The following is a 7165-nucleotide window of genomic DNA, read 5'->3' as shown; positions in this document are numbered from 1 at the left end:
GATATTTTTCGAGACACTTCTATACAGCCTAAAGTGACATTAAAGGCTTAACTAGGATAATTAGGTTAACTAGGCAGGTTAGGGTAATTAGGCAAGTTACTGTATAATGATGGTTTGTTCTGTAGACTATTGGAAAAATATATAACTTAAAGGGGCTAATAATATTGATCTTAAAATGGTGTTAAAAAAATTAAAAACTGCTTTTATTCTAGCTGAAATAAAACAAATAAGACGTTCTCCAGAAGAAAAAATATTATCAGACATACTGTGAAAATTTCCTTGCTCTGTTAAACATCATTTGAGAAATATTTAAAAAAAAAATAAAATAAATAAAGGGGGGCTAATAATTCTGACTTTAACTGTATTTCAAGAGTTCACTCTTAGATAATGCTCGACTATGATAGCAGGTTTGGCATGCTGTCCCGGGAGAGAACCCTGAGCTCGCAGATAGATGAGCCCAAGGTTCCCGCCTGGTCAATGAGCATTAGGAGGGATACGAGATCAGCAGTTTCTCAAGTGCCCCCTTTTGCTATGTATGCGTTAAGTGCTTGTGACTGTATTACGATTCACTTATGTACATGTTTTTAGACTGTGGGAGGAAACCGGAGGACCCGGAGAAAACCCACGCAAACACAGGGAGAACATGCAAACTCCATGCAGGGAGTGCCGACTGGCTCAATTAGAACTTGAACCTGTGGCCTTCTTACTGCGAGGCAGCAGTGCTAACCACTGAGACACCATGTTGCCCGATCAAGAAAGAGGAGGAGGGAGAAGGGAAGGATGGGGGGGGTTTCCAAAAACGAAGATAAGGAATGAAGTTTAGGCAGGATATTTATAGTAGTTTTAGAATGATCTGATAGGCTAGCTAATGATTAGCAATGAGGATCAGCTGTAGTCAATCATATCATGTGCTCCTCTCGAAATTAGTTTGTGAAACTTCACTTAGCAGTTTTTTTTTTTTTTTTCATTTTTATTTATTTCATTTTACAAGTCATTGTTTCGGAGTTCTGTAATTAATATGTTAAATGCAGAAAAAAATGGTTAATTACTGTGAATTTGTAAATGCTGCACATTTAAAAAACAGATTCTGAAGAGCCTTTACCTACTATGCCTGTTTGTACAAGATGTAAAATAAGTCTCTGATGTCTCTATAGTGTTTATGTGAAATTTCAGCTCAAAATAATACACGAATAATGTTTTATAACTCTCTGAAACTGACCAGTTTAGGCTTTGATCCTGATTGTGGCATTTCGGTGACTGCCGCTTTAAAGTGCACCTTGGATGAAAATCATCTTTTGTAAGCTTATAGGACAGAACTGTGTGTAAGAATAGTGTGCCTACAGTAATAATGGGGTGATATAAACACAATAAGCCTCTTTTTTAAAATTTACTGATGTTAAAATAGGATCCAAATCCCTTCCATTTTGAGGCCGACCGCAACGTGACGTAGGAGTGTGAATTGACCCCCCTCCCACTGAATTGATTGACAGCCGTGTATTACACGTCTCTGTAGTAACACGTATAATCATGTCAACAAGACAGGACGTGCGCAAAGCAACCGGGATTAAAAGATCTGTTCAGCTCTCTGTGATCATCAAATGTGATCAAGAGCGAGTTTTTAAAACAGTGCATGTTTGTAATCCCAATGATTTTACCATCTTTATCACTACAGCCATGTGTCAGTACAATTATAAAGCATGCTTGAATCTTGATTGTGGACGTTAAATCAGGTTTATTTTGTACATTAACACAGTGTTTCCCAAACCTGTTCCTGGAGGCACACCAACAGTACATATTTTGGATGTCTCCCTTACCTTGACTAATTAATTTCAGGTTTTGGAGTCTCTTCTTATGTTCTAATTAGGTGATTCAGGTGTGTTTGATTAGGGAGACATTGAAAATGTGTACTGTTGGTGTGCCTTCAGGAACAGGGTTGGGAAACACTACATTAACATAACAGATACCCATACAGCAGTGTATATTAACGTGTCACATTTGCCATGCAAAAACAGTGCAAAGTTAAACGCGCGCACTGTGTGTGTGTCTGTGTGCGTGAACGTTGTAACAATGTTGCGTGTCACTCATCGTTACAGAAAGGCTTGACTTGACTCCACATCAAATAATGATCATTGGGAAAGTTATTGTAGTATTCCTCACAAACGAGATCTGCAGCCTTCATGTCTGTCACTGTGCTGTTTATCTGACACATCCGAGGCGGAGATGAGTGGGAAGAACCAGCATTAAAGGCACAGGCACAAAAACAGCTACAATGTGTTCAGAAAATCCCAATATTCTAAAAAGCTATAATCAATAATCTGATGGGTGTTTTGAGCTGAAACTTTACAGACACACTCTGGAGACACAATAGAGTTCATCTTAAATCTTGAAAAAGGGGTCAAATTCAATTGCCCTTTCAATTCAAATGAGATTGTGTTCTTTTCAAAAGTGGGCGGAGCTACAAATGCCTATGTGTCAGCATAATGGCAGATTCAACAGCAAGACTAACATCCTATGCTAATGAGGTAGAGATGGTCACTAGTGGGTGGGGCTTTCCCCCTCTGATGACACGCACAAATTAGACGTTTTTGTCACGTCTAATTAAAAAAAATAAAATTAATTAATTTCTACCATTAAAAAGATGCTTATATTCACACATTGTTGTGTTTAAAACAAGCGGCAACCTCCCGCTCTCCCTCGGGAAGCCAATACGGAAGTAACTGAAACTGCAATTCATCAAAATTCCGCTAGTCCTGGCTCCATAATACAGCAAATTGCAATTGAGCCCACTGTTAGAATGGCCAACTTTACAACAGAAAAAAAGGTGTTTACAGCCTGGTACAAAGAACGATGTTGGTTCATATAGCTATTATTAACCTCCATGACAACTGTGAGGGGGGTGAATTTTTTTATAACTCGTCCATTTCCTTTATATTAGGTTATAATAAGTTTGCATAATTAAGGGCGTGGCCACTTGAGTGACAGCTAGGTCTCGCTGGTCGCCGTCACTTCACCTCAGCTGAATCCGGCAGATTAGCCACTGATCTCTGCATATTCATCGTATTTTTGTGTTGTTTTATGTGGCTTTACACAGTCAGCTGCCTTTTGGACTTATTTCTTACAATTATCAGATGATATGGGATGCTGTGTGCATTTAATTGTGCTCACAAACCATTCACGTGGCCTCCGATTCCCATGTGAGTAAAGTTATATACTTATACACCATCTCTATAAATGTATGTGTTTTATTTAAGATCATTTATCATTTTCAATATTTTTCTTTAGACCCGTAAAGCACTCCAGAATGTGACAGATTGATTAGCTGTAGGCTCTAGAACAGTCATCTGAAGCGTTGTCATACAGTGTTGTGCTGGATTTTATCAATAGTCTTGCATTTACTAACACACACTATATCTGAAGTGTTTGGAAGTAATTTGCGTTTACCTCCTGTAGAAAAACGTCATAAGAGCAATGTTTAGTGGCTCAGTGTATTACTACAGTGTTTTTGAAAGTCTAATCACTTTATTGATATAGTGTACAGCCAAGCACATGTGGTCAGAACACAAACGAGTCGCAGGTAATGAAGTATCAAGCGTTTCTCCCAAAGTAAAGTCTGTCTGCCAGGTCTTAGCAAAGTGCCAGCAGGTGTCTGTAGCTCCGCCCACTCTCCGCCTCTTTGCCCTTTTTTGGTATCCCGCCGTGGGTGCGATGACGCGCGAACAAAATGGCGACGGTTGGCCGCGCCTACTAGGGGCTTCTTTTGCACTCTTCGGAAACCTATGGGTGACGTCACGGATGCTACGTCCATATATTTTACAGTCTATGGTTTTCCTCCTGTAGAAAAACATCATAAGAGCAATGTTTAGTGGCTCAATGTGTTACAGCAGTGTTTTTAAAAGTCTTAACACTTTATTGATATAGTGTACAACCAAGCACATGTGGTCGTAGGTAATAAAGTATCAAGCGTTTCTCCCAAAGTAAAGTCTGTCTGCCAGGTCTAAGCAAAGTGCCAGCAGGTGTCTGTAGCTCCGCTCACTCTCCGCCTCTTTGCCCTTGTTTGGTATCCCGCCGTGGGTGCGATGACGCGCGAACAAAATGGCGACGGTTGGCAGCGCCTACTTGTAGCTTCTTTTGCTGTGTTCAGAAACCTATGGGTGACGTCACGGATACTACGTCCATATATTTTACAGTCTATGGTTTAAAACCCTTAAAATGATTTGTGTGTAATAGCTCTCCTTTAAATTCAGTGTAGACTTTCCTGCTGGTGTTTGTGCATTTATTAGTGTTACTATTTAGCTTCTTTTCTGCTGGGTCATGAGAGCGTCTCTCTCGGGCTCCCTCTTTGAGTTTCACAATGCAATTATTCTGGCATCCATGACATCAATTGAGCCAGAGCGACTCTCCTGTCGAGCCCACGGCCAAGAGTTATTAAAATGATAATAAATCCCATTACCTGCTGGAAATTGAATCTTTCAGATTTCACCTGGAAAACAGAAGAAATGTTTCTTCTTCTTCTTCTTCTTTAACGGGTTGAATGTAATCTGCGGCTGCAGTGTTAATTGTAATATCTTGGGATTGTCTCATGAATGTTGCAGATCAGCTGTGATCTGCATGTCAATAGAGACTCGCACATTATAGCACACATACTGTAGGGTCTTCTGTCAACCGAATGGGACTGTGTGTTTAAAAATAGAAAGCATTTAAGTCTGATCCTCATATAAGAACAACAGGACGAATCTGACATTTAACATCAGAATCTAAATATATTGATATTATATGCTGTAAATAAATAGATGCATCCAATTTAGTTGACAGAAATTATTTTATCTTACATATAGAAAACATCGAATTTAATTAAGAGGATATATAAAAAGCCATTGTTTTGTCATAATTCACTGATTCATAAGCCTTGCAATCAAATTAATACAAAAGAAGTAAATGCTTCCTTCGCAAATAAATCAAATGAGGTAAAGTTTTAAAATGACTGAAGCTAAAATTAAAATCAGTCACGTAAAAAAGAAGAAAATTATAAGAAATGACTAGAGGTCGCACATATAGTTGAATGCAGTGTCAGCTTGTAGGATTGAGGGACCCTAGGCGAGATAAAAAGAAAATTGGGCACACTTGTGTAAAAAGAGTGAGAAGAAAGCACCAAAAATACAATTTTAATCACAGTATGTCTGATAATATTTTTTCTTCTGGAGAAAGTCTTATTTGTTTTATTTTGGCTAAAATAAAAGCAGTTTTTAATATTTTATGAACCATTTTAAGGTCAATATTATTAGCCCCTTTAAGCTATATTTTTTTTAATAGTCTACAGAATAAACCATCATTATACAATAACTTGCCTAATTACCCTAACCTGCCTAGTTAACCTAATTAACCTAGTTAAGCCTTTAAATGTCACTTTAAGCTGTATAGAAGTGTCTTGAAGAATATCTAGTCTAATATTATTTACTGTCATCTTGGCAAAGATAAAATAAATCAGTTATTAGAGATGAGTTATTAAAACTATTATGATTAGAAATGTGTTGAAGAAATCTTAAACAGGAGATGATGTTCAATAAGATGAACTTGAGTTTACTAACTGTTTGTTCAGTTAAACATGAATGTTGAACTGTAGGCCTACATAAGCTCCAAACAGCGATTTCTGATGACCTTAATCTGACTAAAGTCATAACTGAACTAACCAGAAATGGAATTAAGACATGTGGAGTATGAATATATTAGTGGCATTATTGAAATAAACACAGTGATCAAACTATTACTATCATGTAGGACTTATATTTTCCGACAAGATCCACGCACTTTTCACACACACACACACACACACACATCGCGAAATTTTTTTTTTTCCATTCGGCATGCGTTATTAATTTCCATAACACTCTCACCAGTCCTTACTCCTTATTTGCGTCTAATACCCCAGTTTGTCATGGGGGCATTAATGAAATGTTCATGAGTAAAAGTGAAACTGCCGAACTGCAGTTAAAGTTTCAGAATTAGAATTAAAATTAATCAGAATAATTATTAGAATTAGAATAATTAGAATTACTTATAAAATACTTCTTCTCACTTTTAAAGCCATCCACAATCTCGCTCCTCCATACCTTGCTAATCTTGTTCATATCACCACACCTTCTCCAACACTCAGGTCTTCTTCTTCCATTCACCTCACCGTTCCCTGTGTCCGCCTTGTCACCACTCTGCTCCTCTGCTTTGGAATTCACTTCCTCCTGATCTCCATAATTTAGACTCTCTTTCACAATTTAAATCCAAACTCAAAACACATCTGTTCAGAACAGCTTATTCTCTTTAACCCGACTGCATTTTTTAAGTTTGTATTGTATTCTATTGTTTTTTATTGTGTTTTTATATGAACTGATTGTTCTAGCTGTCCTGTACGGTGACCTTAAGTGTCATGAAAGGCACCTTTAAATAAAATGCATTATTATTATTATTATTAAAGTCACTCAAAATTACAGGAAACTCTTACATGAAAGCACTTCACGTAAACACCTTAATTATATTATCGTCTATAAAGGCAAATAACTAGATTACAGATGTCCATGTAAGCGTAGTCAGTCGTCTCTTTGAATTAAGGGAAAGATCCAGAAGGGCATCCTGCTGATTTGATTCAGAAGGGCACTTGTTTGTCAGACGCCTCACCAGTCAGGTATACATCCGCACTAAAATATCAAGGTGAAAGTCATCATAGCTTGTGTAGAACAGACCCAGCTCCCAACCCAACTTTGAGAATAGATTAACGGTGATATTTTTTTTATCGTGCGAGAAGAGTCTCGCGTTAACGCAGCACGTTAATGTCAATAACGGCCCACAACTAATATATATATATATATATATATATATATATATATATATATATATATATATATATATATATATACATGAAAACATATTTCTATTGCTGTTGACTTGAAATTTTCATCGATTGTTGGTAACCAAAGAAATCCATATATGAAAAGAAACCAAAACTAATTAGTTTACAAATGAAGTTATGTTTATTAAAATGAAAGGACGCAGGGAAAAAGTATTGAACACATGAAGAAAGGGAGGTGTAGTCCGGCAGTGAAAGCCCAGACAGCAGCTGAAATCTCTCAGTTGTTCTTCAGCAACCCTCTGCCCTTCATCAGTGTAAATGAATATC

The sequence above is a fragment of the Danio aesculapii genome, unplaced genomic scaffold (assembly GCF_903798145.1).
Source record: "Danio aesculapii unplaced genomic scaffold, fDanAes4.1, whole genome shotgun sequence".
Classification (NCBI taxonomy): Eukaryota; Metazoa; Chordata; class Actinopteri; order Cypriniformes; family Danionidae; genus Danio; species Danio aesculapii.
This window is presented reverse-complemented; position numbering follows the sequence as displayed.